Source organism: Idiotropiscis lumnitzeri, chromosome 7 (genome assembly GCF_059441095.1).
Source record: "Idiotropiscis lumnitzeri isolate Australia: NSW breed Sydney's pygmy pipehorse chromosome 7, RoL_Ilum_1.0, whole genome shotgun sequence".
Taxonomy (NCBI): domain Eukaryota; kingdom Metazoa; phylum Chordata; class Actinopteri; order Syngnathiformes; family Syngnathidae; genus Idiotropiscis; species Idiotropiscis lumnitzeri.
In genome coordinates, this window is record NC_142397.1 from 16,252,172 (window position 1) to 16,265,405 (window position 13,234).

At 39.2% G+C, this 13,234-nt stretch overlaps 1 protein-coding gene across 1 annotated transcript in view; it reads left to right on the forward strand.

Moving 5' to 3' along the window:
- The window catches only part of lsamp (limbic system associated membrane protein), a 210,667-nt gene that overhangs the window by 98,966 nt on the left and 98,467 nt on the right, over positions 1–13,234 (forward strand). The window lies entirely within an intron of this gene.

The following is a 13,234-nucleotide window of genomic DNA, read 5'->3' on the forward strand; positions in this document are numbered from 1 at the left end:
CCTTTAATTTGAAGAGGAGCTCTCTTTTTTTTTTCGGAGGTTATGGTGGGGATGAAATGTTATCGCCAGTCCACAAGAGTCAATTATCCTCTTGCCCTGTTCAAGTATATCCCGGATTTTCACATTAACTTGAGCTAACTGCAGTCTCTGTGAAGTCTTATCTCGCATGTCAAAGGATTTTTTTTAAGGAGTTGCAGACAGAAGACCAAATAATTCCCAGTCCAGTATTTCTTTTTAAACACATTTTAATGGCAGGAGGGGGGAAAAATAAATTAAGTTCTGCTGTTAAGAATATCTTAGTTCAATAATTTTGCAAATTAATTAGCTGATTTTATTATGGTTTCTATACTTCCTCGCCTGCTGAAAGATCAAGAGACATCAATAATGGATGGACAGGACCGGAAATGACACAGACTTTTAAGCACACCAACCTCCCTATATTGATCTGGGGAAGTGCATGGCCTCTCTGGGCCATGCCGTCACATGAGTGAACTCTTGTGTCATTAGATGAAAGAAACCCACATCTAAGCAGAAAGCCCAGTCAGAGCTGGTTAACACATAAGGGATTATTTTCTAACCCAAATTATTGTTGAAATTCGTTCAATTGCAAGGCAATATGTTATTTCTTACCAAATTAAAAATATTACAGTCCAAAGATAAGGTTAGCAGTTTTGCTTTGCCCTCGGCAAGCGTTTGAGTTTGTGAATCCTTTGCAATATTAATTGCCCACTCCTGCTCTGAAGCCTGACTTGTTATCCAACCACGGATCGGAAGCACACAGTCAAAACCGTTATCAAATGTTTTATCGACTCATGGCAAAATCTGGTCAAATTGCTCGTTCCAGTGATTTCTAAAAAATCTAATTGAGCAAGAGGCATCTTGTCTCAGAACCGGTACAATATTAAAATTCCTGGTACCTGAGTGAAATGTGAGATGGGAATTCTGAGTAAAAAAAAAAATCTAATAAAAAATGATGGGATAACATAACACTCACAACTACCTTGAATACTTAGACGGAAAACATAGATTAGAAGAAACTATGTGTTTCTGTCAAATGACTCATTTGGATCTTGATAAAGGATTCCTACAGAAAACACAAAGAAAAACCGTCTTCAATCAGTCTGAAGACAAGAAATGACAGAAGATAAATTAGAATGGTTTTGTGAGGGAGATATTTTACACAAGGCCTGGTGGTTAGGATGAAAAGCTTTCCCTCGAGGAACATCCTAATCACAGTCTTTGCCTCAAAGCCGGATCTCATCTAAGTCATTCAGTGCCAAAGATGTGGAAATGTCAGGATATGCAAAGCACAGACAAAACACATGGGAGGGAAAATGAGTTGTGTTCATGCATGTGTTAGTCACTGTTTATCAAAGGGCCTGGAGTTCAAGTTTTTGTCTCCTCCTTTCTTTTCCTTCTCATTGCACCTCTTCTTTGGTGTCTGGGAGGAAAGCGCTCCAAGCAATTGTTCCTTTTGTGTTCACTTGCTTTTCTTGTCCTTGCTTTTTCTTTCTCTTCTCCTGGACCCTCTTATTCTCCTTCACCCTACAGCTCTTTGCTTTTGCTTAGATACACATACATACACACCAAATTCAGATGCTTTACATAGACAAAATACAGTTTTTCGTGCCTAGCACAAAGAACAGTCTTACTTCTTTTGGAATACACCGTCTGCATAGTGGAAACCGAACTAACTCGTTGGAGTGAATGCAGGATATAAATGCACGCAAATTAGCTTTATAAGGAAGTGAAAGGAGATTTGCACTTAGTTGGCCACTGTGAAGTGAGCACGTGGAAACCGCCTTGCACCCCGGATCGTGCGTCCACGTGTAAAAAACACACAACTGTGCCGCGGGAAGTGAGAGGATGGCAAAAATATATTTAAGATGATGATAATAATAATGTGTCCAATACATTTATTTCTAGAATGATTCAGAGGGTTAGATGCATCCCGTGAACGTATTTAGGATGAATGAAACACAATGACATCCACCACACATGTCCGTGGCGCTCAGTATCTGTCTAATTGCACCAAAAGCCGACCACCTGCGCTACAACTTAGACCTGCTTTTACCTGGTTTAAAGATCACCTAGTGTCCTTTCAATCACAAAATTGTCAGATACACCCTCGGTCTGTCGGAACTAGACTTGTCTCTGCACGAAAATCAAGGTGCAGCATTTCTTATGCTGAGCGCACATGCGCTTGTCTATGAAAAAATTATTTGTTTCTGTAATAATTGTTGGCCATCTTACCAAAGTGACAAAGCCATCTGTGAGGTACAAGGTTACTAGCAGGAAAAAGCTAAGGATTTGTTTTCCCTTACTGTAGCAGTCGCACAAGAGATTTCTTCTACTATGCGCATTTAAAAATATTACATCTGTTATCTCATGTTTACAATCTCCAGATATCTTGTGGGTGTCACTCCCAAAATCATTTCAGTCATGGTGGAGATAGGTGACATTTATTGCATTGGCCACAACAATTCTCTTGTTTCTGTTTAGTTCCTGGCTTCTAGTATGGTTTCTTAATGGAGAGATTCTATAACATAAATGGCAAAAAAAAAAATACTGTGACTTCCAGTTTTATTTTTTGGGGGGAGTTGAGAGGGGGGGTTATTTTGTATTGTCTTACAGCAGCAAATTTTAAATATTTGGGTTTGACATCAAATTAGGATTATAAATAAAATCCAAACATTTCATCTTTTGTTTCTACGTATTTACATCCCGATTTAAAACATAACTGAGCATATTTTGCTTGAGTCCACTCATTGTTCAAGTGAGCAAGAGTTGGGACATCTGACTGAAAGATATGTGGTTGCCCAGGTGTGTCATATGACATTGATTAGTGTTTAACCTTTGAAAACAACAATTCTACTAGTTAGGCGGGCTCAGAACGTCTTCCGATGCAATCACACTTCGCAATTACTTTCCTTGGAGGCAGCACACAAAAAGTGAACTACAATTCCCAAACGATTATTTGTGCCAAATAGCCGTACGGCTGTTGCAAAACCGTCAAAACCGCTCTGCTTTATGTAGCTTTAGGGTAGAGGTGTTTAATACTATTTTGGAGGTTTATGACTCTTTGGTCAACCTAGACCCTTTGGTTGGGTTATTTGGAACATCCTCAAGGTCATTAAAGTTGTCCAAATTTAATCATGATGTGATTGCTCTTATTAGCAAGGTGACTTTTTACTTTGGTGGAAGTCACCACTCACCAGCCCCTCCATCACATGTACCGTGAATCAGGTCTCTCTTGAATTGTATACATCTGGAGAAAAAAAAGATATATACTATGGGGCTTTGAGAGGTTTTGTTGTTTCCATTTATAGTATTGTTACTTAGGGCGCTGTATTAATATTTTGTTCAAGCTAAATATGTTCTGTTCATGTGTCCTCTGTGACTGAAAATGCAATTAAAAAAAAAGAGTTAAGAAAATAATAATCCATCCGTTATTTGAGCCACTTATCCTCACAAGGATCACAGGCATGCTGGAATTAACTTTAATTATTTATGCATTGGATAAATGACAAATATTAAAATGAAGGGCATTTTTGCAAAAAAAATTAGTTTTTAAACAGAAAATGCAATCGTTCGTAAACACATCTAAAATAAAACACTCTCTGAACTGTTACCATTTTTTTTCCTTTTTTGTTTTTCTGTGAATCTGTGTTAGTTTCTCCTCTGTGCCCATCTCCGCAAGGCTTGTCCTGCCCCACAGGCATCTACACTCTGTGTTGTAATACAATCGGCAAGACCAGTGCTGAACATCTGTGAAACATGAGAGAGCCAAATCATGTCCTCTGGGAGGCAGTGACCATGAACAGTGTGCCATATGGACAGGCCAAAGTTTTCTAATGAGGCCAAAAATGATTGATGCTAGCAGTCACTTGCTACACAACAGTCTGTGCATGACCAACCCAGCAAGGGATACTCTATCATCGCCAAAAGAGTAAATGAAGCATCATTTTCAGTGCAGATCAAATAATATGGCAATCAAACGTTGAGATTGAGTTTTTATGTATGTGAGAATTTCTTTTTCTTTTTCTCTAATATGTAGTAAGAAAACAAAGATTGTGTAAATGCATAAAACCTTCACAAAAATGCATATTTTTATTATTCAACAGCAGTTAGACTTTGATTTCTAAAACAAACAGGTGGGCCAGAAGCTAGCACTTCATAGATTTTTTATGTGGCGGGGCAGCACAAAGGGTGGCTGGTTAGCACGGTGGCCTCACAGTGCAGAGGTTGTGGGTTCGATTTCGGCTCCGGCCTTCCTGTGTGGAGTTTGCATGCTCTGTCCGTGCCTGCGTGGGTTTCCTCCGGGTACTTCCTCCCACATTCCAAAAACATGCATGGCAGCTTGATTGGACACTCTAAATTGCCACTAGGTATGAGTTTGAGCGCGGATGGTTGTTTGTCTAAGTGTGCCCTGCGATAGGCAGGCAACCAGTTCAAGGGTGTATCCCGCCTTCTGCCCAAAGTTAGCTGGGATCGGCTCCAGCACCTCCTGCCACCCTTGTGAGGAGAAGCGGTACAGATAATGGATGGATTATGGGGCGGACATCATGACGATGCCTCTCACCCAGCAGGCATACAATTTGGGGCGTGTTTATGTGAATGATTTTGGAGCAAATTTGTATGGAATAAATATGTTTTTGCAGTCAGTCCTGTGTGCTCCTTTTGACTGCCACAAACTCTAATTTAACTAACCACACATAGGAAAAAAATGCAAAGTAATTTCAATAATATAAAAAAAATAAATAAATAAATTACATGCTTGGTGCGCTGGGTTCAAGAAGAAAGCGGGCCGCATGCTGCCTGCTCGCCATACTTTGCCCACCCTTAGACCCTGTGGTTCAAACCCTGAATCAATATACATCCATCGTAAGATATTCTCAGGGCTGTTAACTAAATTCAATTAATAATTTATGGTTGATTTATGGTTGTGCTTCTGGCATTAACTGGGCCACAACCTCTGCATCCACCTCGCCTCCTCAAGTAGGACAGATTCTGCAGAAAGCTTTGTCCTTGGTTTTCCCCACAAACTTGGAAAAATGGCGGAACCTGAATAACATACAGATAAATCCCTGCCTTGAGATGGTTGGTGATAGAGACAGATACCTTCTTTCTCTAGTACTCTCAGAGTCCCAGTTTTCAGTATTTTTGTTGCACAGTACATTTTTCTTTCATTGACCTTGCGTCTGCTTTTATTCTGTGACATTGTGAAGACAAACAATCTATCAGTTCTATAGACATACACTCTGATCAAAGCTGCTTTGTCTGACCGCATCTGTACTCTGTTGTGTAAAGTTTTGCGGGCTATATTTTTGTGGCTAACTCACAGATCACACTTTGAATACCGAGGCAATGCTTCGAAATGAATGATTTTGCTTGTGTTGTCTGCAAGCTGAATATGTTCTCACTTCTTGCACAGACAAAATAAACATGATTTCCAAGAAATGTGTGTGTGTGTTTTGCCGCACAATAACAAAAAAAAAAGCAGTTGACCTGACAATGCAAAAATGCAATTCATGTGACACTGTAAGCATTTAGCCCATTTTACACTTTTTACACAGTTGCGCATACTGTAATGATGTTTGTCCTTTTGAAACAACAGCTACTTCGAGGCATAATCTGTAGTTGCCGTTCAATGGCGGCTCCAACTTGGCTGTCGACAAAGTGTAGTGATGACATTAGATTGTTTGCTACTGCCACCTGTGGTTTCCCAGAGTTGCTAGCCAGTTAGCATTTTCATTAGCCACACTTTTGTTGTTAGATAATTGTATTTAATTTGATTATAGCTAGATTAAGGAACTAGATTTACAAACCTTTAAATGACCCCAGCAGACATTCTGTGAAAAATCTTTTCAACCAATCTTTTTGATGAACACGTTACTTCTTTACATGATACTTCTTTACTGAGCTTCTTTCATTATTTAATTTCTTTCAGTCTCAACAAGATAAAACATGAAATCCTTTGTCCTGTTTCATTTTCTAGAAGTGGGAATAATTCATTGCTATATCATCAACCATCATTTCATCCGTTTTAAGACGAACACTTTGTTGTATTTCTGGCTATGATTGGAATGATTACTTTGATTGTGGGGGGAAAAACATAATTGCATAACAGGTTGTAGCTTCTGATGATCTTGAGCGCTCTAGACGTCGGACCAGACTGGCTGCTCAAACTGTTTTTATGAGTGTTCAACCAAAACTCTTACCTCGGAGCATATATTTGACGATGGAACTAATTCCATCTGTCTAAATGCCTTTGTACCTCTGCAGATCCAGATGGTGTAGCTTGCAAGCAGGCCCGTTTTGGATGCAGTGTCTCTGTTTTAGTTTCAATTTCCGTTGGATACACATAGAGAAGCCAGGCATTTTCCGAAAGTAGTGTTGGAGATACTTTTCATTCTATGGGAAAGTAGAAGATATTACATCATCTGATTTCACATTTGGCTATGTATGTGAGTTGTTCCCCAGTACAGCCAGTTTTTAGGCCTTTTCGCTTTTGCGTTATATATATGCTTCCCAGGTGATCTAGAACCACCACACAGACATAGGTAAGTCTGTTTTAAAATAGACACTAAATAGGAAACAAAAAACCCGCCCTGCATTTTCGCTTTACACACCAGCTGGGTCAGCCGTGTCTGTACATTCGGTTGAATTGTACACAGGAATAGACAAAAATTGGTGAACTCTGATTGAGAGCAATCGTGCAGTTTCTTACTTTTTAAAAGACCTCTTCTGTTTGGAAATTGTACAGACTGCATGCAGGGATGCTATTGTGGCTCTCGCTTACTCTGTACAAAAGGTAAGGCACGGGCAGCTTTGTTTTTATAGTACATGTTATGCACAAGGCCACTCAATGTGATTTATACAAACAAAGGCACAATACCTACACCAAATAATTTTTGCCATTTTTCTCTCGGTCCCACCCACAGCTGCATAAGATAATCAACATCAAATACTGATAGATGAAATTATTGAAATCTCAGTAATTTTACTTTTTTTTTGTTGGCTCATTTTGGCATACTTATTATTCTAAGAGAACTTATTGATTCAACTCAGCAAAGGCTGAATCAACAACAGAATACAGCTGTACAGAATTTGACGTACAATAATACAGACTGGAACACAATCATATGATGTAAACATCATTAGTCTGTTCATTCACGTAAACACAAGATCTGTCTGAGACGGACGGACTTCTGTTCTGACTTTGAAGACCTATTAGCATAATATGCAGGATGTGTATATATAACCTCTGACTAAAGAATTTCCCGAGCCAATCAACAAATCGCTTTCAGCTCTGTGAGGCTCTCCCTGCATTGCTAGAAAAAAAAAAAAAAAACATTCTCCCAAACCACCTGATCTTGAAATAATAGAGCCAAATGGGACTGTGCCTTAACTTGATGCTGTCTTTCAGACAGGGAAACTCTTAAAAACCGGGAAATAGCTGAACATTGAAAAGTGAGTGAGTGAATGTGACAAAGGTGGTGAGCAGTTTGAAAAAGCCAGAGGAGAGAAAGTGAGCTTGGGGGAAGTCATAAATAAATGAGGCTGAGCCACGGAACTGGCTGCTTGGATGCGAGGGAGGCTTTGACTGGGTCGCCATGGAGCCGCTCTATATATGTGCCACTTCAGCTAAAAAGAAGTAGAGGGGCATTAAACTTCGAGTACAGTTATGAGTTGTAAAAGATGGGATGAGGTACATATCTTGGGTAAAATACTAAATCATTATGGTGGTCTCGTTATTCGCTTGGCTGTTAAAAATTTGTGAAAAAGAAACATTGATTGTAGTTGTATTTTACAAATTATGAAGCAAAAGAGGAGACTCTTTTTCAGACAATGTAGATTGGCTTGTAAACAAGCAAGTAGCCGCGCTTCCTATACCATGTTCGAAATGCTACCATCCAACTCCCCAGCCCACACAACATCACCCTTAAAGCTCCAAACACACACACACACACACACACACACCGACACACACACACACGCACACAAATCCTTCATAGTATTTGCCTCCGTTACTGCTCCTGCCTTGGGTGATAATCAGAGCATCAGCCATGGACAAATTTCCATTATATGCAATTTCATGGACGATAAACCATTTGAATTCATGCATGTCCCCATTAATATATGCATGCAGTCACTCCAATGAGCACATAATATTGTTTGTTTGTTTTAATTTGAATTGACGGAACTCAATAGATAGTGGAACAGAAGAGAGAGATGATTTTCCTTTGCCTAAAATTAAAAAGAAAAGGAAAATGGATGGGCATTTTTGTGAGTTAAAATCCTGGTGGAATCAAGTTCTTTTGTATCATGTAAGTCTTTTCCGACAAGACATTCCCAGAATTTGGGATGAATAGTCACTCAATTAACGTTGTAAAACCTGATATATTTTAATGATACGATGCAATCTGGCACACATTCCGTTGTCAGATGCGAGTCAACCATTTGATCTGATTTCAAAACATCATTCCTATTGGGAAAAACGAAAAAACAGTAAAACTGTTTAAAAAGTGTTTAACCATAGATATTTATTTGGATACAAAATCGCGTCTCCTGAATTCTAAATGGATTGAACTTGATATAAGGATTATGTAACTGTAACTGTTTTTCTCTTTCCAATTTTTTTTTGTATTCATATAGGACTGTTTCTTGCCATTTTTGGATTGTTACTTTATAAATGTTGAGCGGAATTTCACATATGCGTCGTGATGCCCCTGATGCTGCAAAGTTATCGAGTTAAGAACAAAAGCATGGTGCATCACATTTATGTACAATTTCAAACTAAACTGCAAAGTCGTGAGGGAAAACATACACAATTTATATATATATATTATTTTTTTTTTTTTGCAAATGTATCACTCACAATGGTTTCATTTCATCAAGCCAATTTTAATATTACACTGAGACAACCAGAGGATTTATAAAATGCAGTTTCTAGACGATGATTTTATTTACCAAGTGGGAAAAACAACACAAACCTAGCTAGCCAAATGTGAAAAAGTAATTTCCCCTTCAACATAATAGCGTGTTCCGCTACCTTTGACAGCAATAACTGAAATCAAATGTTTGCAATAATTGGTGATGAGTATTTCACACAGCTATGGAGGGATTTTGGACCACTCTTCTTTGCAGAATAGCTTCATCACTGCCATATTGGAGGGATTTCTAGTATGAACTGCCAGTTGAATATCACACCACAGCATCTCAATTGGATTTAAATTCGGACTTTAAAACGTTAATTTTGTTGTTTTTGAGCCCTTCTGGGTCGGCTTGCTGGCAGTTTGGGGTCGTTTGTCCTGCTGCATGATCCATGCAGGATGGACTGCTGAAATGCAAGCTCGGAAGAGGTTGAACAGAACTCAATGCGGGACGATGATTTTATGAATAAGGACGGAGGGACAAGGACAGATGGGTGCCCAGGTTGCGGATGAAGGATGAACCGGCCAAATAGGCTCAAGTGCCCATCTCTGCTTATCACTCCCCTCCTGTTTTTTTTTTTGTTTTGGTTAAGTGACATTTAGCATGAGGCCCACATCTGGAAAAGAGTTTGCGTGTTTAACTTTTTCTCTCTGGTATGACTATTGTTTGAAATTTTTATTGAATATGTTACGGTGACTGTGAGAAATTTCAATTTCTTTACCAGACTGATGGTCGCTCAACGTTGGTTCAACAACATTTTGTCAGCATTGTAATTTGTGATTCAAAATCTACATTGAATGAACGTTCTATTTTGCTTGAATTAAGCTCAATGTTTAGTTTCAACGTAGATTCAACGCTTAAGACGAACCATATTGCAATGTCGATTCAACCGTATTTTTCTGTCAGGGATTTGTTGTGGTCAAAAGTACACAGTGGAAATTGTTCCGACGATATCCTTGGAATTGTACTTGTTACCCCCAAAGGATTTCACCTTGAACATATTCCCAGTCAAGCTAAACCAATCCTCTGCTTCAAGGTCTCTGTGTGACTTAACTCTTTGATAGAAGTAAATGGCAAGAGGAGAGATGACCCTAAGAGGCCATTTTAAAGCAATTCTTTTTCAAGAAGATTGAGGCACGTTGTTTGTGTGAATAGAGGCTGTGCGCAATGTGTCTTTTTGGGATGTTGAGACGAAAAACATTATGTGCAGGAAGAGGTCAAACTTTGGCAATTTACAGATTCTGTGCGATCACGCCACTCTCAAACAAAGTATCAATTAGCAGAAACAGCATCAGCAACTGACGCAATGTTTGAAATTGCCGTTATGTATAAGAAAGCCAATAAGCTGCTAAATATTACAAAAAGATTCAATTAAATTATTTTGTTTCATTTTTTAGTGTAAAAGTTCCCCAAAATGTATTAACTGATTTACTTGCAAAAAATAATCTGCACGATTATGAAGAAAAAAATGGACTATTCATTCCTCCTCTATATATATCACTTATACAACATTTTATGTATGCAAAACCGTGTTAGCTAGGATATACTGTAAACCTTTGAATATAACAACAAGTTGGAAGATTTCAAAGACATAGGAGGGGGGGAAATGTGGGATTATCTAAACAGACGTTACGCAGATGTGAAGAAAAGGCAGCTGGGATTTAGATATGATCCCATAGATGTGGGGAACAAACAAGTAAAGCACTCCTAAACCGCCCGAAACGGTTAGTTCCCAAACAGCTCACATCTCTTCAAAAGTGAACAACACACACACAGTTCATTTGGACATCTGCTTACATGTTAAATTGCTCACAGGCCACCTGAAACCTGTCAAGCTTTGACATTCTTGCAAAAGCAGATTTAAAGTGCTTTGTCTGCTTCGTGTGTGCGTGGTGGGTTGTGATCTTCTTAAAAATAAGTCTGGTTTATCCAGAGGTTCACAAAAATTGTGATGGAATTACCTGTTTTTTTTTCTTTTCAACCTGTATTTAGGTGAATACTTACTAATTAAAAATATATTTAGTGTTCAAATGAATGAACTTTGGTGGGGAGGCAAATATTCACTCATTGTAAATTTGATTCCTACATGTTCAAAAAAAGTTGGCACAGGAGCATGATTACCAGTGTGTTACAATAACTTTCTTTTTAACAACACTCAATATAAGTGTTTAACAATCGGCGACACGGGTTGTGCTGGAATTCTAGCTTGATTCTTGTGTCATGTCCAACTTCAGTTGCTCAACAGTCAACATTTTTAATGCAAGACAAATCTCCATTGCTGGCAGGCCGTTCAAATATTTGCACTTTTTCAATACAAAGCCATGCTGTTGTGTCACATGTGTCATTTTCTCACTTCCATACCATCACAAATGCTGGCTTTTGAGCTTTGTACTGACAGCAATTCATTTGGACCTTTCCTGTTTGGCCAGGAAGACACGATATCCATAATTTACCCTCCAAAATTGAAATGTGGACTCATCAGACCACAGCAGACTTTTCCGCTTTGCATCAGTCCATCTCAGATGAGCTTGCGCCCAGAGAAGCCGCCGGCGCGTCTCAGTGTTGTTGAGAATGGGCTTTTGCTTTGCATGGTAGGGTTTTAACCTGCATTTGTTTATGTAGCGACTAACTGTGTTGACTGGCAATAGTTTTCTCAAGTGTTCCTGATCCCCTGTGGTGATAACCTACAATGATGCCGGTTCTTAATGCAGTGCTACCTGAGGGATTGAAGAATGAACGATCAGGGAAGTTCCCACTTCACACATCTGCTATCTCCATGTCCAACTGTACATCATCGCCCAGGGAGGTCTGCTTGCAGTTCTTTAAACGTCGTTTGCACGCTTCAACCTTCTGTATGGACTTCGGCAAATCAGTTTCTTCTTCCTCCTTGTCAAGGACACCTAAGCATAGAAAGTTGTCCCCCACCCATCTGCAGTGATTGCCCATCTACCTGGAATTAACTTGGAAGAGCAGACCATTGCCTAAACTTGTTTCTGCTTGATTCAAAAATCATACCCATTGTAACCATTTTGGATTAAAGTTGGTTTCTCTTAGCTGTTCCGAACGAGCACAACCAGTTACAACTTGATCAAATGAGATTTGGCAAAGCAATGACTCACTACCCATGCACAGGCTTTTGAAATAGTTGTTTTGGAAATGTTAACGTCTCACAAATGTATGAAATGGATCAGATTCAGATGCAGCGTCATTCCACAGGACAGCTTTTGATCATTCATGATCATTCATTTTTCCACATATAAAAGAAGAGTAGATTTTGACAAAGATCCATATTGTATTTCAGCTCACAAGAGGATAGTAGTGTCAGTTTTGTGTTTGGAGTACTTAGCGCTTCTGCTAGAGGGGATTGTAGTGATACCACAATCTTTACAGCTCGCCTTCAGGCTCGCCAGACGTGCAGACTACAGCACATTATTTTCTCTGCACAGAGGGTGACTTGCCGCCAAGTGCCAGCTGGTGATGGAGGAGGTGAGAATGGACTCAGGGATGACTTATATGCAGTCATCATTGTTGGCACCTCCAACTTTCTACCACAGGACACAGTGTCCAACCTTGGTTGCACTTTCTCTTCCACAGTCTCTTATACTGCTTCAGCTCAGTTAAACTCCTCCAAATGGAATGGCGGAGAGGGAAACAAGTAGGTCGGGAGTCAGCAGAAAATAATATTTAAATATACCATGCAGATAATGAGACCAAAAAGATTTCAAAGTGGTTAGAGCCTGGTTGCATCATATCCCACACCAATTAAATGTTATTTTTATCATTGTTCTGGTAAGAACAGGATTTATCTCAGCGGCCTCAAATATCTATCTATCTATCTATCGATTCACATAAAATTTGAATATACTGTATGTAACCCGTGATCAGATTTCAACAATCATGCCCAATTAGGGCATCCGGATGGAAGCTGAAAAGAACAAGCCAGCTTGTTAGCTCAGCCAGCGAAAGCCTGATGAACATAATACATTTGGCCATGGTAAACGTAATGTGGCTGCCAATTGGTGTCTCAACGACACCACACAGCAGCTCAAGATCTTATATAAATTGAGGGGGGGTGACTCATTCCAGGGGCCCCATATGAATCGCTGGTCTCCCCCAACGTAAGCACGGCTTGAAAATTATCTAAAAAAAAAAAATAATGGTGAATAACAGTTTAAAACTATATCGCATTTCTTTTTTTCTGTATTCTCAAAAGTTAACTTCAAGCATGCATTATAATATACTCTATTTAGAATCTATGAATTAACTTTAAAGAGACTTTCATAAAAGGCCATGTGTC